Here is a 25,902-nt window from a genome sequence, read left to right on the forward strand (position 1 = left end):
CCCACAGCCATAATGAGGACTAGAACACTCATCTGGTAAACAACTTGGTCTGTAATTTTGGTTTTGTTTTCTTACTTGATTGAGCAGTTGCCTGAAAAATATAGGCTTTTAGAAATACACATTGTACTTCACATTTATTTCTAAAAATTGTGCCAGCTTCATTGTAAAAGTTGGAACACATTTACCTTCCTTATTTTCTTAAATATCTAATTAGATCTGGTGTTTTTTAGAATCTTTTAATATCTTCATAGGAGCAAACCTCAAAAATTATCTAATCTGGGCTTCCTATCCGATTCTTGAATCAGCTCTTCATCACTCTTGCCAGGTGGACATTCAGCCTTCCAGGCACTCAACAGTGAATGGCGTGTGACTATACTATAATCAGTCCATGACACTGGGTTTTCTGTACGAAGTGGCCTATTATTATTTTGTGTTATCTTTTCTGGTTTTTAGAGGAGAAGCCTCATCATAACAATCTCATTATCCTAGCATTGCACAACTTTCAAATTGCTTTCACTTGCATTTCCTCGTATCATTCTTACTTTGTTGTGAAGAAAACAGGACTGTTATTATCACTGTATCACCAGGAGATCAGCCACCCAGATCTTCACTCCTGGCTTATATTTACTGCTTCAATACATGATGACTATCAAATCTTTTTCAACACTCCCACATGACTGTCTCAGGGACCTTTTATCATCACTCAACTTACAATATTACCAGTTCCTTAAGGGCAAATGTGTCAGGTCCTAAAGTTCAAATTTTCTGGTTGTTTGGAGTTAAATGGAACTAAATTATAAACTAATAATAGTATAATGCTTCAATATTGTGAGTAATATAATCCTATTAATTTTTTCAGTCAGGAACAAATTTAGATCCTTCAAGATGTAAATTTTTTTTTATTTTGATTGATTTGAGAGAGAAACATCAGTTTGTTGTTCCACTTATTGATGAATTAATTGGTTAATTCTTGTATGTGCCCTGCCAAGGAATCAAACCTACAACCTTGGCATATCAGAACAATGCTCAAACCAACTGAGCTACTGGACCAGGGCACAGATGTCAAATCTTTTAAGGGATTGCCGGAGTTTAGGCTTTGAGTCATCAAATAATAGCCACCATTGATTTAATGTCTACTATGTAGCAGTCAGTGAGGCAAGTTCTCTGTAACTCACTCCCTTCAAGCTGAGTTAATAACCACTCTAAATTGTCACTATTCCCATGTTATTGTTGATAAAACCAAAGCTTAAAGAGGTGAACAACTCACCTAATGGTGAAGATCAAGGAACTTTAGGCTTTGGGATTTAAATTTAGACTTTTCTAACTTGAAATTCTGAGCATGCATAGATTCTGTTAGTATGTCTTCCTTTAAAAAAATCTTCACCTGTGGATATATTTTCATTGATTTATAAAGAGACAGAGAAGAAGGGAAGGAGTGAGAGAACCATCAATTTGAGAGAGAAACATCAATCACTTGCTTCCTGTATGCATTCCAACCAGGAATTGAACCTACGACCTAAGTCTGTGACCTGACCAGGGATCGAACCTGCAAACTTTTTGGTTCATGGAACTATGCTCCAACCAGCTGAACCACCTGGCCAGGGCTGTGATAATACTTCTTAAACTGTAGTATCCAGACTACCTGCATTAAACTACCTGGGGTGTTCATCAAGCAGTCAGTTTCTTGGACATTTTCCAAGGCTACAGAAAGGGAATTTCCGGAGACATGGCTCAGGCATCTTAATTTGAACTGTTTTCATTTGGAACACTGATCTTTGAGAACCGCTACACTCAGCCATCCTCCCTCACAAGCACTTTTATAAGGATGAGGTAAGGGCATGGAAAAGTTTTGAACTTCATTGTACACCATGGGTACTGCCAGATGGTAGCTGTTGGAACCAGGCTTTACTGACTCTTGTAGCCATCAGGAGGGCTGGGCTTGGCTGTTTTGACACTGCACATGATGACTTGAATCAAGAGTTTGGCAGAATTGGAAAGTGAGGGGCTTTTCCTGTTTTCTACCTTTATGTTTAGAGATACTGAGGACACCTGAAGAAAAAATACTCAGAGCTTCCTGTTTTATAAAAAAGTTGCACAGATTTCTAAATATCCCCTCTTTTCTCTGTTCCCAAATCTCGGAATGTGTGTTATCTTCCTGGGCTGTTCCTGCCACAGTGCTTTCTCCAGTAATGGTGCAAGAGCCAGGACTAAACCTCATGCCAGGATGAAAATAATCAGTTTAATCTATGAGGAAGATAGTGCAGTGTAAACAACACAAATCCTCAAAAACTCTCTGAAATGTACAAAATGAAGTGTTTATGGGGTGAGACATAGGAGGCCATAGTGTCTTCAGGATTTAGAAATGAGTTCAATATCGTAAATGAGGAAACTTTATAAATAAAATAGTGTGAGTGTGCACATTAATATTGCCCCCGCTGACTCCTGTGGGTAGGTTCTGACTCTCCAGGTACCGCATCTACCACACGGCTTTATAGCTCTCCCAGACTCTAGTGTCATGAAAGACACCAATTTCTTTGCTTTGTTAACGTTGAGTATAAAAATTCAATTGCAACTTAGGCCAAGTATACTTTTAAGTAGTTAGAGAGTCTTCATTTTCAAAAGTTAAATTAAAGTGGGGTATTACTCCTCTGTTTATGAAATTCTTCATGACTTTTCCAAAAGAAGCATAGAGATAGTACGATTAGTTTTTTCAGTCTTTTAGTTTATCATATTTACAATTATATGTATATATGATCAGTCCGTCCTGAGGGCTGACTTCTGTAGGCAGTATCTGCCTCATTTTTACCAATGAGAAAATGTGGCTCAGAGAAATAAACATAACTGCACAAAATAGTAGAGTTAATGCCAGATGCAAAATAGTGACTTAAACCTCCAAACTGATTATATTTTCCACATAGGGAAACCTCCATTGCAAAAAAAAATCTTCATAGAGGTAGAAAAGTATAAATTCCCATTGTTACTCCTCTCCACTATTGATAGTATTATGCCTCAAGTTGACTTTTTTGCTCCTTCTCAAATGCCGATGCTCTTTGCAGAGACTGCATGAAAATAAACGGTAAAAGATGTCTCGCTTCTGAATGTTTTGAGAATAAAAGTGTGAAACTTGCTGGGGGGGGCTAGATATTGTTTTTATTTTTTTTCTGGGTGGGTGGTCCACTGCCATTCCCAAGACCACCACCATTGTGGGGCTGGAATCCTGGCTAATGGTGCTCTAGGGAATTAGGAGCTATTGTTTTGCCTTTCAAAACAACCGCTGAGCTAGCCAAATTCCAGGTCAGCACACTCTCACACACACCTGCATAAAGAGATCAGCTGCCAGCTTCAACTTCACCCACTCAATTCTTTCATCAAAAACAGCTCTCTTGCTTTTCCAAGGCTCCTACTTCCATCCATAGATATCTAGAGATATAGGCATGCAGAATGTGAGACTCCAGCAACAGTAAACAGAAGGACCCCGCCCCCCGGTCCAGTTGTCTCAAACTGCAGCCCAAGCATAGGGTCAGGGAATTTATTTTTCTCATTGTGTCTCTTATCTTGAAAGTTAATGTGTCCCAGAATCAGCTCCTGCCTCTCTGTCCTGAGGCTCCCTGTTTGCATTAGGAGCAAAACAACAATTCCACTGCTCATAATTACATGCTTCTGTCTGCCTGTTTTACGTGTGTCAGGTATATTCAGCAAATCAGAGAAAGACTGGGTCTGCCCCGCCTCTGGGCTCTAATTTTCATATTTCAGTCTAGAACTTTCAAAGCATGTCACTACTTTAAAGTAATCCTCTTGGTAAATAATGTCTCTCAGTTCCCAGAGGATTGCCAGGTGGCTCTGGGAGTTAGACACATTTCAACTTTCCAACTGGAGAATTACTAACCAAAGACTGGTGGAGGCACATCTGATGCGTTGATTTTAGACAAACTTGAACTGAAAAAAAATGCAGTTGCATTTTCCCTTCCTTTGTTTGCCCCAGTGAACTTTTGTTCCATCAGAAATATTCTCTCTTCCCGATCTGGCATTTGCTGCTCAAACCACTCCCTTGTGATCAGACATGTTTACAAACTTTTCTCGGAAAGTTCTGATGTTACCTTTCTGAGACATTTTCTTGGAAGTTTTGCCTTGTGGCCGATGAATTCACAGCTACTCTTCTAGATGCCCAGGGTTTCCCTCAGACACAGCAGTGAATAAGGTCAAAGTGGTCAATTTCTGCTCTTTAAAAAGAAAGGTGAAGGCATGAAATGTTCTTGAAAAATCAGCCTAGTGTGCATCTGTAGGATAATCTCCCTTGAAAGGTACTGCTTGTTGCTTAGATAGCCTCATACTACATTGCGGAAATTCCCTTGGGAATCAGTAGAAGAGGAGAGTAGCCTCAAAAGGTCACACTAAGAGGCTACTGGGAAAGGTAAAGATAGAAACAGAGCAAAGAGGAACAAAAGGAAGTGTTTGGGGGAAAAGTTAGCAGTACGATTTACATCAAACAAAAGACGGGCAACTCATGCTTGCTAAATAGCTATTATATCTTAAGTCCTCAATAAAGTACTTTAAATACATGATCTTATCTAATTCTCATCTTATAAAGCAGATTGAATTGTGTCTGTCTAAGAGGCATATGGTGACGTCTTTTAACTCTTAGTTCTTCATATTGTGACTTTATTTGGAAATGGAGTTGTGGCAGATGTAATTAGTAAGATGGGGTCATTTGGATGGACTTTAATCAATCATGACTGGTTTTCTAATTAAAAAAAAAGAAATCTGGACACAGACAGCCACCCTTGGATGGAAAATGATATGAAGTGGTACAGGGAGAACACAGCCATATACCAGGTAAGAAGAAGGCACTTACTGGGACTGTAATATTTTTTGAGTCTGCCTGCTTGAGGGCACTGGCCCAGATAAATGCATGAGCCATATAGAAAGAAAAAATTAATTTAATATTGCATCGGCCAATTTGAAGGCAGGAAGCTAATGCTTCTAAAACCCCCACTCCTCAGTGGCATGTGGGTTACATATATTATATTACAGAAGGCAAAATCACTAGACACACTGGGTTAGAGGGTTCAGGGTCATGCTGGGAGCTGATTGGTCTAAGGTGAGGTAAGGTATTTCTCCAGGTATTTAAAACAGGTCCAAGGTCTTTTCCAATGTCTCTCTGTCTGTTTATGGGAAAGCAGCCAGGGAGTATGTTCACATTAGAACTCAGGAACTGAAACATAACTTAGGTCAAGATGTTATCTTTATCCTGCCAGAGGTCCGGACCTTGAAACTATAGTAAGGCCTGGGCCACTGTCTTCTGCTGCATCAGGGGTTGCTGATTACCAGGGGCGAAAGGCTAGGTCTCTGAGGGGTGTATATGGAGAGAGGAATGTGATTTCTAGAGGTAGGATTTAAAACTAAATATAATCGAAGTCATAATGACTCTCCATTTCCACACCTGGAACAGGTTCTTCTCTCACAGCTTCAGAAGGGATGAACCCTGCTCCCATATCTGTGAGATTATAAATCTCTGTTGCTTAAGCTCAGGGGTACTTTGCTGTTATATAAAAGCAAACTAATGTAGCAGATGCTGTTATTATCAGTTCTTACAAGAAGAAATCAAGGCTAGAAGAGGTTACTCAGGTTCATCCACAATAAGTGCTCATGGGCTCGAACGCAGATCTGCTAGATGCTTTTACTTGCTACCTGATCAGAGCTTGTTTCTGAAATGAAATATGGTCCCTTTTGAAAAGAACATGATAACTCTGTAGTTTTCAGATGTTTTGGCTAGAAGCTTTTTTGTTCACAATATCATGAAGAAGTTTACTATAAAACAGATAGGGACCCAGATGTTCCAGCTGGAGCAGGGATGGATAGAGCCTGTGGTCTAACCCATTTATCCTTCTCTTCATCGCCACACTGATAATCCTCAAAAGGCCTCTGAAACCCACTGCTAAATGGAACATTGCTTGAAAATCACTGTATACAAAAGGAAACTACATGGGCACTAACAGAGTACTTATATCAGGCATAATACTAGGGAGCAAGAAATGGCCATTATCAAATATTACAAAATGTATCATATAAAAAGCAGAAATGATACCCCTTCCTCTAGAGTGCGTAATAGATGCAAAGCCTTAAAAACATATCTCCTGTAAGGTTGCTGGATTACGGTGTAGAATAGCACTGGACGGGAATAATGTGCCACTTACTAGCCCCATGATTCAGGGCAAGTTCATTCCTCTTTGACTGTTTCCCTGTCTCTAAGGTTAGGTTTTTGTGTCTGCCCTGCATACCTCACAGATGCAGTGAGATGACAAAGTAATGATGTGAAGAGGGCTTTCAAATGAAGAGGGCAGCAAAGTGCCCCAACACAATGAGGATTAGTCTCTTGCTGGGTTCTCTAATCATAAAAAAAATCACATAAAGGAAGATACTCAGTTAAACATGCTGAGGAATCAGGGAGGGACCTAGGGGTGAAGGCTCCATGTCTGGGAGAATCAGTGCACCATGAAATTAAGAAGTGTGATCATTAACTGGGCCATTCTGCACAGGCCTTCATCTCTGCATCCAGTGTTCTCTTTGAAGTCCGTGACCTTCTATGTGTCACTGAACTGCTGAATGAGTACTCGGAACTGAGCTGAGCATCCCAGCTCACCCTGCTGATGTAATCAGACAGGGTGCCCTCTGCACAGCTGGGTTTCGTTATTAGCATTCATTCCAGCAACTCAAGTGAAGCACCTGGGCTGGTAAAACACAAGGCCTGCATTCAGGCGTTAGCCATTGACTTCAGGGAGAGAATGAGTAACCTGTAGTTTGTTTTTGTTCTTCTAGTCCTGTTGGAACTCTCAGAGATGCATTTATTTTTAATGGAGAGTTCAACTAATACTCTGCTACCAACAATGAAAGGGTGATACAGGGTGCAGCCAAGGGGGGCCCCCCAAAAAGGATTTGGAATGGTGTCCAGAATTCAAAGTGTATAGAAATATTGGAGAGACATATAAGATGTCCTCACCGCCACCTCCCCCCCCCCAAGGGGGAAGAAACGAATGGAGCCAGGCCATTGAGAGCTGTTTTGCATAGCAACAGTTTTGCAGCTAACCTCTGGAATGATTATTTAACATATCTATAACCTTTAACTGGTTTCATAGATATGTTAAATAGCTGTGGCCAAGTTGGGAGCCAGGGAGAAAGACTGGGACGCAGGAGAAAAAAACGAGGAGCTGGACTCCTGAAGGAGAAGTTTGTGGCAGGGACTCAAGATGGGAACTAAGGAGCTGCACACCTGAGTGAGAAGGGAGTAGCTAGGACTCAAGATGGGAACTGAGAGGCTGCTCTCCTGAGTGAGGAGGGCTTGGACTCAGGATGTAACTAAGGGCTGCGCCCCTGAGTGGAAGGGCCGCTGTGTGGGAGCTTGGAAAAGACTGGCTCCAGGACATGAAGGGTCCCCACTTGGCCAGATGAAGGGAGAGCCACGCGGTTTCAGCAGAGTGAGGACCCCCTCTTGGTGAGGTGAAAGAGGGAGCCACGTGGTTTTGGCAGGGTGCAGACCCCCTCTTTCCCAGGTGAAAGGGGAAGAACCACGCAGCTTTGCCAGAATGGAGATCCCTGCAGCCAGGTGAAGAAGAAAGCCACATGCTTTTGGTGGAGTGCGGACTCCTGCAGCTTTGGTAGAAGAGGCCCACGCGGCTTTGGTGTGCCCCCTTTGGCTGCCGGGCCTGAAAAAGCAAGACAGACTTTGACTGGAACTGGGTACAAAGGACTCTTGCCAGTGGACCATGAGAGGGTACCACAGTACTTTGGATTAACTCGAGATCCTGCACAGTGACACAGCTGACGGTGCCAGCAGCCTGCAATACAGACGTGTGCTCTTTTCCTGATTTACGGTACCCGGAGTTGGGACAGTGGGAGAAGGGAGCGCTGTGTGGGTGTAGGTGTATACCCTAAAGGACTTTGCTATTTTAGTGGAGGCATTAGGCCTGAATAGCATTAAATAAACATTTTGTTTCCTTTTCACAAATCTCTGGCATTAAGAGATGTCTTTCCAATTGGCGGCGGACAGAAGGGCCCAGTAGATTTTAGTATTTTGTTTTCGGGAGGGGCCCCTGTTGTATAGCAGTTTTGGGCATCCCTAAGTGGGCCAAATATTGTATTGCCCCTCCCTCGGACCTCCTCTTGTTGTTCGGTAACAAGAGCACAGTTTCATTTTATAACTGAATTTCAAAAGTTCCAGAGTGTCAGGAAAGGAAGGGGACTTAGAGATCACTTTGCCCAACCTTCTCATTCTATAAATGGATGAACTAAGGCCCCCAAGAGGAATGTTGACTTTTCCAAGTTCACTCCATGGGTTAGCAGGAAAGCAAGGGTTAGAACTCAGATCAATTATCTCGCAGCCTATGTTCTGTTTATGGACTGCCAAAAGAATGGACATATTAGCACTAAAGGGATGCTGGGAAGATGGAGGAGGTGAGATCCCATTTCTACAACCTATGGGAGGCCTCAACAACAACAACGACAAAGACACACAAAGTGCTTAATTGTGTGTCTCGGTGATGCACATAGAAATTACAGGTTGTGTTAGCTAAAGGTAGTTGTAAAATAATGTTTGCAATATGCATTTGAGGTAGATGTATACGTCAACAAGGTTAATGTAAAATATCAAATGGTTTGATATCAATGTATGTATTTTCATAAACTGTCAAACCTGATGCCTTAGTTTGTAACTTCCAAACTTTGATAAAATCACATGAGTAAAGCCTCTAAGATATCACAGGTATTCTACATGAATTATATAAAAATCACAGTTCATAATTCATATTAGTAATAATTTCTGTACATCTCTATAGCACTTCCGAGAAACCTTTTAAAAATAAAGTTGTATGTTTTTCACATTTTATTCCAAGAAAGTGAGCTGTAAAATGACATCCAGTTCTCATATTTGCAGGTTTTGAAAGGGTCAGTAGATTATTTAACTACTCTGTGCCTCATTGTTTGTGTGTGTAAATAGGGACAGTAACTCTTTGCACCTCATATGATTCTTTGTTATAAGTGAAGTGAAATGACATATGTGAAGCACTTACTGAGCACTGATTTCTTTTATCACCATTCATAAGTTCACACAGAGGGGCAGCTACGAGGCTGGGATGAGAACCCCTGGTTTCCGGCTGCATCTCCTCTGCTCTTCTCATTTTTATTCTCCCCTTTCATCTTTCTCCCACTCATATTATGAATTCTCAGTATTTTGTGGGTATTTCTTTTCTCAAAGAATTTCCTTTTTTAAATTTCAGGTGTCACTTCCTCCCCATTTTTATTTTATATTAAGTTGACTTTATTTTTAAGAGTAGTTTGAACTTTCCCAAATATATAAATAATTTAAATTTAGGTATTTTTAAATCTCACTGTGCATTTATAAATCAATAATCTCAACTCTTGATATTTCAAAGGGAGTCATAGTTTGCCGTTGTAGAGTACATTACCAACGTAAGATGACTTTATATCCATTATTTAATGTGATTTTCAAAAGACATTGTGAACCAGTCACAGAACATATTTTATGGTTGAGTACCTGAAGCTCAGAAAAGGAAATAACAGCAAAATATCAAGTAATCGTACATGGCAGAGGAAAGAGGAGAATTTAGTTCATGTGCCATGAACTCAAATTCCTGTGAAGGCCGGGCAAGAACAAGACAACAGGGACTAAAGAAATCTGTGGAAAAGTAGGGAGGTTCAAATGTGGAAACAATGGCCCCATATTTCCTAGCCTCCCTGTTTTTTTAAGAGAAGCCAGAAGCATTTTTATGTGAGATCCAAATTTTAAAAAAAATTGAATTCCAAACAAAACATATCCTTGGTCCACTTGTTTATAACAGTTGATTTAGATTCATAAATTTGGGGCCACATATGCCTCTTTCTACTGCTCAGACTGAATTTATTTCAGAAGAAATTATGCTTATCAAAATGTTTCTTTTTCTCTCTGGCTAGAACAAACCCAGTCAACTTTTTTCTAAACTCAAACACTAGACTCTGATGTCTAACAACCAACTCAACCCTAACGCAGTTAAAACAGGACCATGATTTGTTTCTCCCAAAGCTATGTGTTCCTCGGTCCTCTCAATCTCAGCCAATGAATACACTGTTCGCCGAGCTGCTCAGGCCAACATTTGAGGAGTCATCTATGATTCCCCTTCTCCTTCACATGCACATGTGATACAGCAGGTGCTTATCTCCACTCCAGAGGTTTTTCCACTACCTAAACTGTCTATATTTTTCCTTTTTGCCACCCTGTTTTTCACTCTAAAAAAAAATTCAAGAAAATGAAAAAAGGAGAGAGAACAGTGTAATGACTACCCTTAGGTTCATACAGTGGATTGGACAATTGTTAATATTTTGCTCTATATTTATCACCTATATTTTTGTTTTGAATGAAGTAGTTTAAAGTAAACTACATATATATATATATGTACATATATACACACATACATATATATAATGACATTTTGTCCCTGCTACGTACTTCTAAAAAATAAGTGCATCCCCCATACAACCACAATACCATTACCACACAACAAAATTACACATAATTTTTAGTATCAACTAATACCCAGATCATCTATAAATTCTGCCAAGTGCTGCAATAATTTCATTTATATTGCATTTGGTTTGTCTAACTGGGATCCCATCAAGGCATTACCTTGAATCGTTACCTCTCTTATAATTTAAAACATTCTCCCTTTTAATGTCATACATATTATTTTATTTTATTTTTTATCATTTTTATAGTATTGACTTGTTGAAGAGACAGGCAGTATTCTATAAACCACCCCTCCCCTCAGTAGCCTAAATTCTTCCTTATGGGTGTTTGGTTTGTCCCTTGATCCACGAAATTTTCTGTGAATTGGAAGTAAGATCTGAAGGCTTGATTACACTAATATCAAAGTGCCTTCATTATTGAAGGTAGAACTTTGCAGCCACTTTTTTATTTTAGTTAACTGAACAAAATCCTGAAAATGGCATATCAAGGAGTAGTAGGAAGGAGACAAGAAGCTCAGCAGGCATGTGAGAAGGAGACTGTCCCTCACATCACTGCGTCCCAGGATTGGGTATTTAGCGGTGGTCCTCAGAACCTGAATGCATTTAAAGAAACATCAAAAAAGTATGAGATACAAACCTGAATATTACCTTTATAATTTATAATGGGATGTTTAAGCATAAACCAACTTGAATGTTACCATTTGTATGACTAGTATATTTTCCTCCCGTAGACGGTGGTTCCCAAGCCTATTTGCATATTAAAGTCATTTGGCACTCTAAAAAATACCACCCTCATAGATGCTGATTTAATTGGTCTTGGGTGGGGAGAGGGTGTTGGTATTTTTAAAAAGCTCTCCAGGTGGTTCAAAAATGCTAACAGGGTCAAGAAACACTGCTGAAGGCAGGTACAAACCAGAAGCCAATTTGTCATTAGTGCTTTGTTTTGGAAATACAAATCAGAACTTGGGATGTTCATGATATGAATAAAGAGAGTTGAAGACTCAGTACCAGTCAGTGTTTTTCAACATCTGTGAACATAAGAGTCGGTGGGATGTACTTAATTAAAAAACAGTAATGACGGTAACAACAACAAAAACACTAGATCCTTCCTTGCTTTCCACTTCACTCTCATCTTCACATCTCTTTTGAAATTGTGATTAAAGACCCCTAGGATGAGGTTCTAGACGCGATTTTAATAAATAGCAATGGTGATTCCAACATAGTTATTCCATGGTCCCAGCTAAGGAATACTAGTGTATGTCCTGTAGGATACACTTGCTTTGAGAAGTAGACAGACAAGTGTTGTCCTTAAATAGTTCACTGCGTCAGAATGAGCTACAAGGCTTCTTAAAACACAGATGGCTAAACCTCATTCCCAGAGTTTCTGATTCAGTAGGTTTGGGGTGGAGTCCACAATTTGCATCTCTAGCAAGTGTTAAATCCATGGTTCTCAGCCAGGGAAATTTTGCCTTCAAGGGAACACTTGGCAGTATCCACAAAACTTATTTTAAGACTTTATTTTTTTTTGGAATAGTTTCAGGTACACAGGAAAATTGAGAGAAAGGTAGAGAATTCCCATATACTTCCTTCCCCCCACACAGGCACAGCCTCTCCCATTACCAACATCCCCCACGAGCAACGATTTTGTCATTTTAACCTCCTCCTCCCAATTGTTTCATTTACCTCTTAACTGTCAGGGTACTTTGAAGATCACTTTTCTATTTCTTCCTCATTGGAATCCTTCAGAGAATTTTTTAATGTTATGAGTTTTGTTTTTCAGGCACCAAACTTTGCAAGCCATCTTCTTTATAAGTCTCAGCCATGGAAAAATTACTAGTTTTTTTTCCCCAAAACTGTTTGAAATGCTTCATCTATACAGCAATATGGGAATTAACTTAAAATTATTTAGAGACAATAATAGATTTTATAATACTTTATTTTTTAGTTTTCATGATTGTTCTTATACCATTTATATCACAAAACTAATTTTTTAAAGATAAAAATCTTCTTAAAGTCTTGTACACATATCCATGTGGTGTTAGAGCAGGATATTAGGTTTTACGAAACGAGAAAGGGAGGAACCATTTGAAGTGAAGAGCTCTTTTCATAGAGGCTGGAGAACAAGTTCTACAGGTTTGGATGCAGCACCTGGGGTATCTAACAGGCGCAATGGCGGAGGACCACACTGCCTGAGAGCTATAATCACGACTTGCCCGTGCCAAACTGCATAAGCAAGGCCTGCCATTTCTTTCTTAACCTTCAGAGAATTGTTCCCATTCAAATGGTGATTAATTATTTCACCCATGTGTTTCAGGATGAGCAAGAAATAGTTATTATAAGAACTTGAGAAATCCCACAAACAAGGAAACCATAATTTAGTAAAATAGATAAATAGGTGGCCAGTAGGAGAAACTGACAACTACACAAATAACTCTCAAACAGGCAGAAAAGCCAAGTGCTCTGAGAGAGACATAGGCACTGGATTGCGCTTGTATTTAATTTGAGTAAGCAGAGAAGGATTCAGAAAAAGAAAAAAACAATCTTGAATGTTCCTCAGGATTTGAAAAGGTAGAGTTGGTAAAGAAGATTTTGGGCTGAAACAATACTATAGGCAATGATCCTTGAGCAATTCTGGATAAATAGAACAATAGTGCAAGAATTAAACAGCTCTTGTAGGGCTTTGGGGGCTCCCATGATGGATAAATGACTTAGTGGGGAATAAAATGAAATTTCTCATTGATAGGAACTAAACAGAAACAGTCATGTGGGCATTAGTAATCATTCTGAGAATGACTCTTGAAGAGTTCCTACATGCTGAGGATTTCCATAGGTATCTTCACTTAAAGCTCTCTAGAGCTTGTTGGCATCTTTTGTGCTTCATCCTGAGAATAGACAGGAAGAGAGGGGTATGTTGTAGGCAGAGGTCTCTCCATTCTGGAAAGGGCTTGAGCTTGTTTTTAGGGAACATATAAAGCCTCATATCTGGATAGGATTACAGTTGGCATACTTGGTGTGCCAGGAAGACACAAAGCACAATCTCAGTGTCTGTATTTTTTTTCTGTGAGTTTTTCATTTTTCATTTGCATTATTTTTAAACAATTTTTGCTCATGTATGCATATTACATTAAGTGGAGTGTGACTAATTTCCCAGTTCTCAGCTGTAAATAAATCACCTCTCATGAAACTTTTCAAACCACTTTCTGTTGACTGCTATCCCAAACATGATTTCTGTGGCAAGGGTGGGAATCTATTAAGAAAGAGAAAGTTGGAGGACATCCAGCAACATACTTCAAGCACTTCTCATAAGTGATTGAATCAAGCCTTTGCCTTATAACGTAAGCAGAGTCCATACTCCGATACCACCTTGAGGTGCCCAAAAGAAGCCCAGTCAGCCACAAGGTTTGAGCAATTCCAAGGGTGTCACCTTATAATAGTGGTATTCTGATGATGAGATCAGCTCACGATGAACTCCCAGAAAGATCTCAGAAAGACTGATGTCATGAAGACCTCAATTATCAAAGCAAAAGAGGAAGAATGTGACGTGGGAATTTCCTCTGTCATCTCCTTGGCACGGACTCAAAAGGTAGAATGTGCCACAAAAAGAAGCAGTTCTTCCTCTACTTCTGTGCTGTTTCCTGCACTACGAGTCAGGGTTATGTGAGTGGAGACTTTAGATAAACTAGTGGATCTTTAAGTCAGAATTGCTGGAAGTCAGATCTGGCTTCAGAATAGGTCTCCAAGTACCAAACACTCCAGAGAGAGAGAAATGAACAGAAGAGGTGTGTGTTGGGAGAAGCACTGACTGTAGAATTAGAAAAAAGATGTTTAAATCCCTGAGCTGCCACTCCCCACTGTGTCACTCTGGCTGAACTTCCCCGGTTTTCACCGGAAAACGGGGTGTGGGGCAGGTAAGGTATAACACTGTTTTCAACAGAATAGTCTCAAGAATCAAAGGACACGTGCATCTAAAATTGTCCCATAGATGAATGAGTCCCAAACATTAATATGTACACGATTCATTGGGGAATCTTGTTCAAGTGCAGATTCTGCAGGTCTGGGGGGAGGCTGTGAACTCTGCATTTCTAACAAGCTCTCTGGAAACGTTCCATGCAGGTGTCCCTATAGCACATTTTGAACAACATGGTGTTAAAGAGAAAATTGTCAGCCAGTAATTGACCATTATTAGTCTATTGTAACAAGCTTTAAGGAAAAGATATTCTTCAGTCTTTACATTTTAATTTTTCTTCTCCTTCACCAACTCCTACCCTGACCCTTCTCATCAACCTACACATTTAATAACGTCATAACTGCTCACTTAATATAGTGAATTCTGCTAAAAATAACAGCCCATACTTTTACTTATGTGTAGTTTTAGGGGAATAATTTTCCTGTAGGTTTTTATTTACAATGATTTAATAATTATCTCTGTATACATTAGATACTTGGTTATTGTGATGAGGCAAAAATATTTTTTAAGAAGTTCTTGATAGATTGCAAGAAAAAAATTGGAGGAAACTTTATAAAAGGATGTCTTGGAAATAATTATACATATTTCTATAATATGTGAATTTCTATAATATTTTATATATTTTGCTATTTTAGGGCACTTTCATATATGTGGTCTCATTTATTCTTTATGAAAATGTCAGGTGGGCAGGTTCATTAAGTCCTGTTTCTCAGATGATGAACTGGAACAGAGAGAGGAAGTGAGTTGCTCAATGCCATAGTCCTGCAGTTGCTACAACCCAAAGTCCAGTTCTTCTGATTCCTAATTCAATGCTCTTTCTTTTGTCTCCTTGTCCACAGTGCTGACCACCCCACTGACCCAGAAAATGTCTTGGTTGTGTTTGTCAAACCCTAGTAAGGCTCCAGGTACCAGAATGTGAAAGGTAGAAGATATCAGACTTCTTCTGGGGTTGGTTACTGTCAGCAAGGAGTCCATGAACATAAATATCCCTCACACTAATCAGATGAAAACTTATTCCAACCCTGAATTTCCAGATGATTCATTTGCTTGCTTCATTTCCAGCCAAGAATACAATGTCCTATTCCTTTTGGAATGTTTACAGATGAGAGTTAGAGGCTGTGGGTGGAGGACATGTTGATTATTACAATCATCCCAAATGGGTGCCTAGTTTTCTACTCTCTCAAAATATTTTTCTTACCTTCTCTGTGATATGTCCCTGACCACTCAAACTCACAGTGATCTTAATCTCTCTTTTCCTTCTCATACTGACTACCCTATGAGTAACATTTGTAAGGCACTTGGCATCATATACTGATATTGTGCCTGTAGTGAGGTTTCACTCTACCATGTGTGTGGGTTTTCCTTACCAAGTGAAATTGGGAAGTGTTTGAGGGCAGCAGCAGACATGTTTCATACCTCATCTTATACTGAATGATGGAAATAAAAATGAAGGTACAGAGTGAAAATGGTGTTGATTTTGGAGTCAGATAATCTGGATCAATTGCTCATTGGCTATGTGACCCTGAAAAGATACTGAAACTCTGAGCTTTTCTTGCCTCATCTAGAAAATGAGAATATTAATAGCTATCTCATACCATTGGCATAAAAAGTAAATGAAATAATATGTGTGAAAGTACTTTGCAAACTCCTCGGAGATGTACAAAATGTATTTGTGCTTTAAGAATAATATACATTAAATAGGAGGAGTTCACTAATAAACCCTAGTCATCTACAATTATATTTGCTTCCTCTTCAAATACTTCACATTTCTATGTCCTGTTATGCAAAGTAATATAACCACATGGAAACAATATTATTAATTTGTTTTTGCAAAAGTGGAAAATATAAAAGATCATGATTCAAGAAAAGCTGATATAATCCAGATGCCAAAAGGTTCAACATTGTGGTCTCATGAAGCCGACACGAGGTAATTCCCTTTTAAATTCTCAGTATTTTTGTGGAAATATTAAGTGAAATGGCATAACTATCAAAGCTTCTAAATGGAGAAAAATGATTCACTCTCTGAAATGCGGATCCCAACACAAGCAGAACACATATCTACCAGCTCCTCGGAAAGTGACTCTAAAAACCCAAACCCAAACTTTCCTTCCTATTTATCCACTTTCTGTTTGTACCACATCAAAGCTTCCTGTTTCTGGCTGCAAGACCAGTCCATAGCATTTCCTCTCCTCTCTGTTACCCTCATCACGTACATATTTAATATCTACTGAGTGTCAGGAGCTACACTGGTGATAGTCATTATTTGTAATCTGCAAATACATCTCGCAGAAAGATTCCCATTGTTCTGATTTTACAGAAATCAAGACCTCAAGAATCTTAAGTATGTTGCATACAGTCCTGCGGGTCAGGGAGAGCCAAAACTCAAATTAGGTCTCTGTGGTGCTTTGTCTTTGCTCTTGTCAATCAGCAGCACAGTCCAAGGCTCCTCTCCTTCATTCTTTCAAAAATAGTTTACTTTAATCATGTAAACTACTTTTAAATGTGTTTAATCATTTGATTTATCCATAGACACTTTTCAAATGAAAATTTAAAAATATTGAACATCCTCCAGACAAATACTTTTGAGTTACTAACTGAAAATAGCAGATAACATATAAATAAGGGTTTGAATAAGAATGTACAACATGGTAAATTGAGTAGAATAGGCATGTGAGACCAAAATTTACTTTTTTAAGAAATGCCTGATTTCATGACAAAAAAAATTACTAGATTATGAAGCAAAACCCCAAGTTGTAGATGTTACTGTGTAACAAACTTTCTGTGTGATAGTGGGCATTTATTTTCTCCTATAGACCTCAGATTTCCCATTTATGACATGAGGACATTCTATAAAATACGTCACTTACATTTTGTTCTACAACCCTGTGACATCAGCTTGTCTGGCATCTACTTTTCCACACTAAATTCCTCTTTTTTCCCCTCTTTTTCCAACCTATCTTTTCTTGTCAAAATCTTGCTTAGGTATGCTTTGTGTTGTCTACCAATCCATACTACTTTAACTTAATATTATTCTTTAAAATAACTTGCAAAACTTTATCCTTATTCTAACCATATACGAGAATCCTTATTCTAACCATATTTATTATCTAAATTATATTTTATTGACTATGCTATTAGAGTTGTCCTGATTTTTCCCCCTTTGCCCCTTTCCACCAGCCTTCCCGACTCCCTCAGGCAATTATCACAACATCGTTCATGTCTATGGGTCATTCATGTAAGCTCTTTGACTACTCCATTTTCTATACTGTATTCTGTATCCCCATGGCTATTCTGTGACTACTTATTTGTACTTCTTAATTCCCTCACCTCTTCACCCATTTCCCCCACAGGCCATCCCACCTGGCAACCATCAAATTGCTCTCCGTATCCATGATTCTGTCTCTGTTCTTCTTGTTTCCTTAGTTTGTTTTTTAGATTCGGTCATTGATAGATATGTATTTATTGCAATTTTATTGTTCAGAGTTTGGATCTTTTTTTCTTAAATAAGTTCCTTTAACATTTCATATAATAATGGTTTGGTGATGATGAACTTCCTTGGGCTTTTCTTATCTTGGAAGCTCTTTATCTGCCCTCTGATTCTAAATGATAGTTTTGCTGGGTACAGCCATGCTTGGCTGTAGGTCCCCTTTTCATGACTTTGAATACTTCTAGGGAATCCCTTTTAGCCTGCAAGGTTTCTTTTGAGAAATCAGCTGACAGTCTTATGGAAACTCTCCTGTAGGTGATTAACTTATTTTCTATTCCTGCTTTTAAGATTATCTCTTTATCTTTAACCTTTGGCATTCTAATTATGATGTGTCTTGGAGGGGCCCTCTTTGTCTCTATATTGTTTGGGATTCTCTGCGCTTCCTGGACTTGCATGTCTATTTCCTTCACCAAATTAGGGAAGTTTTATATAAATTTTTTTCAGATAGATTTTTAATTTCTTGCTCTTCTTCTCTTTCTGGCACCCCTATGATGTGAATATTGGACCATTTGAAGTTGTCCCATTTACTGCTTATACTACCCTCATTTCTCTAAATTCTTTTTTATTTTCATTGTTCTGATTGCTTATTTTTTGCTTCCTGATGTTTTGAAGCATTGAATTTGATTCTCAGCTTCATCCACTCTACTGCTGTTTCCCTATAAATTGTTCTTTATTTCAATCAGTGTATCCTTCATTTCCGACAGGATCTTTTTTATGCTGCTGATGTCCTTACTAAGTTCTATGAGTATCCTAATAACCAGTGTTTTGAACTCTGCATCTGATAGATTGCTCATCTCCATTTTGTTTAGCTCTTTTTTCTGGAGTTTTGATTTGTTATTTCATTTAGACCACATTTCTTTGTCTTCTCATTTGGGCAGCCTCCCTGTGTTTGTTTCTATGTATTAGGTATGGCTACTTAGCCTCCTTGTCTTGATAGTGTGGACTAAAGTAGTGAGTGTCCTGTAGAGTCCAGCAGCATAGCCTCCCCTATTGCCCAAGCTGGGTACTCAAGATGTGCCCATTGGATGGGCTGAGTACACCCTCCTCTTATAGTTGAGGCTTAGTTGCTGTTGGTAGATTAATGAGAGGAATTTACCCAGGCCAATCAGCTGCAAAGACTGGCTCTGGCCACTGACCGCCAATCTCTACTCTCTATGGAGGATCAGCTAAGCAGGAGCATGGTGGTGCTCCAATGTGGTCTGTAGCTGTCTACTCAGTGTGTTGGGCCTGGGATTTCCTGGGTGATACAGGCCAAGGTCAGCACCCACCTGTCTTTCACCCAGGGCTACCCTGCCTCAGCTGTAAAACAATCTGAGATGGCTATTACTTGTGCTGGGCTTGGAGATTCCCAGTCAAAGTCAAGCTGTGAATCTAGGCTGGCTGCTGATAGTGCTGGACCTGGGGCTCACAGAGTCCAGCTATTGTTCATTTGAGGGAATTTAGGAAGTTGTGCAGCATGAATCAAGACCAGCCATTCATATGAAAAGGCAGCTTAGGTGGGTCTATAATTTGGGTGGGACAGAGCCTCTGGGGATCCCCAAAGGGAGTCAAACAATGTTAGCCAGGTTGATAGAGTCTCAGATATGGCATCAGCTGGCTAGCTCTGTGGGGGGAGGGTGTAGAAAAGGGACACTGGCCTTGTTCACCTTGATGTTAGACACTTCAGTTTCCCCTTTTATGACGCTTGTACCTTTTAAGCTGCTACCCTGGTGCTGGAGCTCAGAAGAAGTGAGTACGAGTAGGTGAGCCCGTATGCGGGTTCTTTAAGAGGAACTGGTTGGGACTCCAGAAATTTCTTCCACTGATTCAATCCCTGCTGGTTTTTGCACCCAGAAGTAATGGGGACTCTCGTCCTGGTGCTGGAACCCTAGGTTAAGGGACCAGGTGTCAGGCTGGGACTCTCTGCTCCCAAAATATTCTTCCCAATTTTTTATCCCTACATGTGGATGAGAGACCAGCCTGTTCTGCATCTGTGCCCCTCCTACCAGTCTGTTGGATATGGTTTGCTTAATTCCATAGTTGTCAGTATTCCATTCAACTTGTTTTTTGCCAGTTATGAGTAATGGTTGCTCTATATTTTAGTTGTAATTTTGGTGTGCTTGTGCAAAGAGAGGAGCCATGTTTGCATACACCACCATCTTGACCAGAAGTCTAGCAATTTTTTCTTATACTCATGAAATTTAATGTATAACTTTAAAAAAATATTCCTGTACCCAAACTCTTGAATATTATCAATTGTAAACAAATCACACTTTTCTCAAATTCAAATTTTCCAAAGTTATCTGGACTCTGCAAGGAAACCTGTCCTTACCACAGATCACTCTTGACTGCCTTCACTCTCTACCTCTTTGATTTTTTCCTTTACAGCTGTCCAGTTCACCAGATCGACCCATCTACTGCATCCTAGAGATCTTCTACCATCATGCAGCCTCACCTATTTAATCTTTTTCAATTTTTTTGTAGACAAATTCCCTTTCACTGCCAACACGCAGAAAGATTTTTTTTTAAAAAGCATCACATTAAGTAGTGGCTTAAAAAGCATAGTTTCAGTTATACCCAGTTCACAGTCTCCTTGATGAAGAAGTCACATTCTTATCTGGACTGAATATTGTTCTTCTGAATATAGAACATTCTTCACTGCTCAGCATGGTTCACCTGAATACTTCTAGAGGTCATTCTGGCTCTGGGTCCATGAACACGGTGATGTTGAGGAGGACTTGGTTTTCTCTCTCTGGTTTCTTGGTTGTGTGGGGGAACAAGCATAACTGGGAATCAGGCTAAACTGAGTTGCAGTCTTAAATCTGGCTGTGTGCCATGAATAAGTGACTTAAGAATTCTATGCCCCAATTTATTTACATGTAAGGGGGGAACAATACAAAGTGGGTTTTTTGTGGTATTTAAATGGGATCATTATGGATAATATATCCATTATAACACAGCTGGCACAGTGCAACATTCTTATAAAATATTATTTTCACTTCTAGTGTTTGAAATATAGTTATTACTGTCTGGGTGTTATTGTCAGCTCTACTCTTCAAGATCCCTTGGCTTGCCCTGGCCAGCATGGCTCAGTTTGTTGGGGTGTCAGCCAGTAACCAAAGGGTTGCTGGTTTGATTCCTGGTCAAGGCACATGCCCACCGTATGGGCTTCATCCCTGTTTGGGACAGCTGAAGGAGGCAATGGATCAGTGTTTCTCTCTCACATCAATGTCTCTCTCTCTCTCTCTCTCTCTCTCTCTCTCTCTGTCTCCCCAGGCTCTCAAAAGTGAATAAAATAAACCTTTAAGAAAAAGAGAACACTTGGTTTCTTTAGGTAGAATTAAACTACCTTTGTGAGAATCACTGGCTATGTGAAGGCCTCAACACCTCATGTCAGCTCCTGTGGCAGGAGCTTTATATAAAAAACCTGACTCCTTGGGACCTTTGCATTTTGTTCCTGTTTCTGATGTATGAGAAACTGATTTAAAAGCAGAACAAATTATTTTCTGATAGTCTGTTCAAGTGTACACCACCTCTCACAAGGACAAAACAACTCATATGTTCATTAGAGATAGCAGTCACTCAAATATTTGCCAAAATGCTGATATTTATTAGCAGGTACATAAGAGGCACATAAAGGTTTGTAACACCACTCTACTTTGATGTAGGTTTAAAAATGTTTCTATTAAATGTAAAAGACAGATTTCTTCCATAGGGTTCCAAATTGCCACTTGTATCACTCTAAAACTATAATTGCGTTTTGCTCTTATCTCCTACTATCAAAATATCTTGCTTTGCCCCAACTCATATTCTCTATTTTGACCAGAAAAATTACTTACCTTCCTATGTCAATAAAGCAGTTAAGCTCACACATATTGCCTCCCTTTTGCATGGCATGATGGACACTTTTCTGTCAAGCAAGTCAGGCCGCTTTTCTCCTCAACATGCGGGTAATGGTTGTTTTCTGTGGACCAAGTCAACTCTGTGCAGTCACAGCTGTATGGGGACGTGCACGATGCTTCTGTGACAGCCTCTGTGTTCCTTGTTTTCCCAAAGGCGCTGGTTCCACCTTGACTTTAAGTTCCTCAGGAACAAAAGCATTGTTTTCCACTTCCCTAATAATTTGCCACAAAGTCAAATGCAATGTCTTTCACAATGTCAGCCCTGAAGGCATGAGAATTCAGAATTTTATTTTTCTGTTTAGAGACCTGGAGAATTCTACAACTTCTCTAGGAAACCAGAGTGATGGCTTTCATATAATTACAGCTAATAGATGGGGTGTTTTCTGATTTTACCCCTCCTTTTACTTTAAGTGTGGAAAATTTTTAATTCTCTCATTATGATAGTCACCCTTTTTATCTTTCTTTTGTTCCCTATTGATTTAATAGCTGTTAACAGAGAAAAATAGCTAACATAAAATGATAGTGCCCTGAAGGTACTTAAAAAGTATTTGTAAAGCAAAGAATTGAATGACCATTATTAGCACCACTTCAGCCAAAAGTCATTTTTTTCTTTGAGGAAAGGTGAGAGCCTTGTGAAATAGAATTGAGAGGAAAAGCTATGTTCAGTGTATTGATTACAAAGAGAAAAAACACCCTTTCGAAGGGGCAGAAATCAGTAGACATATTTTTAGAAAAGAAAGGAAAGGGAACTGCTCTTTCTCAATGGAAGCAAACAGCTCTTGCTATACACCTGGTCCATGGGGAAAGCACGATCTTGGATGAACCCTGAAATCCCTGAGACTCTGGTCCTTGAATCCCAGGTGGAAGGACTAGAGACTACAATATCACCTTTCAAGTACAAAATCTGTACTTTAACAAATTGGTACTAAAAACTTAGATATTTCTGTAATTTTTCTTTTATTTATGAAAGAAGAAGAAAGAAAAAAGGGAAAAGAAACAAAGAAAAAAAATAGAAAGAAATAGCTGAAGAATTGCATAAAGAAATTGGCTTCTCTGCGGAAAGAGTAAAGAGAGTAAGAAAGAAAGAGGAGAATCTGCTTGAATGGTGATTTAAGTTTTAAATCAATTAATTAAGCTTTAAAATTGTGTTCATGTGGCTCCACCTAAAGGTGGAAACGTTGTCTTTTGGGTCCTCTCTCACTGAGGCCCTTCCCGTGGCAGTTGGTTTCACAGAGTTCAAGAGCTGGTGTAGAGCTGAAGGGTTTATATTCTTCCAGGAAAATGTGTTCCAATCTGCCCTGAATAAGCAAATAAGTTACTTAGCTTATAAATATTAGGGATCTGTAACGGACCTTGTATTATTGAGATAGTAATAAAAATTTAACAAGACCATACACTGTAGAGTGCATATTAAAATACATTTTGTTATGATTTCTTTGGAATCTATTTTCAGCTGGGCTGAAAATAACCAATAATCATATATATTTACAAGAAAATTAGGTCTTTCATAGAATGATGATTTTCTAAAAAAAATTTATTACTTAATCTTTAGAATAAGACGGAATTAAAACATTGCAATCTTTTTAAATGGATAAATGTCAAAATCATGACACAAATACGGACCATTGTACTAATTTGAATGCAAATTAGTGCATTGGCTGAGGTTCAGGTATGACATTGAAGAATCTGAAGTTCTAGAATTAATCCCCTTGAAATTACATGAGAATGCCTGAAAGGTCTTTTTCTTTCATTTCTGCTTCTGAAAATTCTAATGATACATCAAGGCTCCATAAATTACACTCCTTCCATCACATTTTCCTGATTTTCAGCACAGTATGGTAAAGACTCACGTAAGTGTTTTGGATAATGACTTAAATAACTGCTGATGAGTGAATGAGCCCATGAAGGAATAATTTCATCAAAGTTAAACCGCAAATAAATCAATTTACGGTCTCCTAGATAGAAATTCAGGTCAAAGAAACAGTAGACCAATTCTGTGTGAATGCAGTAGAACTCAGAGCTAAAAGAAACTGTGAAGCTATGACAGAAGTAGGTTTAGGTTTAGTCAGAGTAGGTCAGATCTGAGCCCGAAAGTGGAGGACTGGAGCCAGGAAGCGCACTCTTTTGCTCAAGTATTGCACAGCATGAGCACGTTACCTTGCTGTAACCCTAAAACTGCTCTAAAAATTAAAGTCTCAAAAAAAAAACCACACTCTACCAGTAAGTGAGTCAGTAGTGCAGTAGCAGTCTGTTTAGTCTTGGATCGACATAATGAATCCAAGCATTTCTTTTTGGTACCTAATAAATATCTCCATGTTCATGGGTCTCAAAACATACTCTTGATTACGCATGCCCCACACCTATTACTCCTCCATTTTTTCTATCACAGTAAACTGTATCACCATAGACTCAATTACTCAACTGTAAAATTTACAAATTCTCTTTTCCTCTTGCTCTGTTTTTTTGTTTCTGATTAATCACCAAGCCCTGTTAGTTCTTACCTCTAAATCCATCTGCTTCTGTTCTTTCTACTGTCATCTCAGTCCGCCATACCACTACCTTATACATGGACGAACGTTATACTCTCCTAACTGGTGTCCCAACTTTCAGTTTGTCCATCTCTGATTTATTTATTAACTTCTATAAATCAGTTGTCTTTCTAAAATTATATCAGAGTTGTCATTCTCTTCCCTGAAACTTTTCAGTGTTTTCTCTAATGGTGTTAGAGTAAAATCTGGACTTCCTGAGATGTGGCCTGTAATTGTTAGGGCAAATGCCTCTTACCTATCTCCAAAATCAACTCTACCATAAAGTTTCCTCCACTCTCCATAAGGCCCTATGTCTGTCCTGTGAGTATATCAGACCCTTACCCAACTCTAGGCTGCTTCATTTACTTAGAGTATTTCCTCCAAATCATTGCATATGTGTTGCTTCTCACTTTTGTTTTTCTATTTTTTAGTTACATGTTAATCAATTTGATAATAAACTCATGCTTTGCATTTTCCTTCTATCTTGTTTATTTTCCCTGATCCTTCAAACTCCCTGCAATGAAACATCAATTTAATTATTGACCGTATTGGTAGGGGTTCTCTAGAGAAACAGAAATGTTTCCATTTCATATTATGCCTTGATAACTCGATTGCTATGAAATGTTCTCCAACTTCATTATTTTATTGAGGATGCAGTGCTGCAGGCAGTATAGCAACGATTCACAACATCTTCAAATGATTTGGATAGTTCTCAGTTTTAGTCTTATAATTGATCATAAATTCCACTACTCACATTCTGATGACATTTATAAGACAATTTTCTGCAGTAATTTAAATTGTTTCTAATGTTTTAGGTTAAAAAATGTTGTTATTTTAATTTCATCTTGGTTTTTGGAAAGAATGAAATTTTATTTTATATGTTTAATAATAATTCATATGTCTTTTTTGTGAATTTGTACTTTTAAACTATTCAGTTGAAGTGTTAGATATTTCTTATTGATATAAAATAACTTTTCATATTGATTATATTACTATATCATCCATCATATGCATGCCAAATACTCATTTCTAGGATTTTTTCTTTTTTAAATATCATCTATTAAGTTTTGATATCAATATTTTAATTATCTATCCAAATTTAGTGATATTTTTACTTGCTAAAGCAATTTAGTACATTTGTGCTTTGTAGATCTTCCTTTATCCTGTAACAGTGAAGGCAGAAATGCTTTTGAAATATGGTTAAAGACAATTTTTAAGATAAATTTAAACATTAAGTTAAACATGAATAGTGTGATATTTAAAAAACAAATATGTTAATGAAATACAATGGAGAATTAAGAATGAAACTCATGTATTAACATTTTAAGTCAATGGAGAATGTATGGACTATTCAAGAAATTATTATTTATTTGAAAAAATGGATTTATACTATTCAAAGACAAATTCCAGATGCAACAATATCAAAATATCAATAATAAACTTTCAAGTTATTAGAATAAGTTATAATAAAGTTTATTATGCTTTGGGGTAGAAAAGAAATCTTTCTAAATAGCCATAAAGATACAT

Source organism: Artibeus jamaicensis, unplaced genomic scaffold, assembly GCF_021234435.1.
Source record: "Artibeus jamaicensis isolate MK-2021 breed Jamaican fruit bat unplaced genomic scaffold, CSHL_Jam_final scaffold_474, whole genome shotgun sequence".
In the NCBI taxonomy this organism is placed as follows: domain Eukaryota; kingdom Metazoa; phylum Chordata; class Mammalia; order Chiroptera; family Phyllostomidae; genus Artibeus; species Artibeus jamaicensis.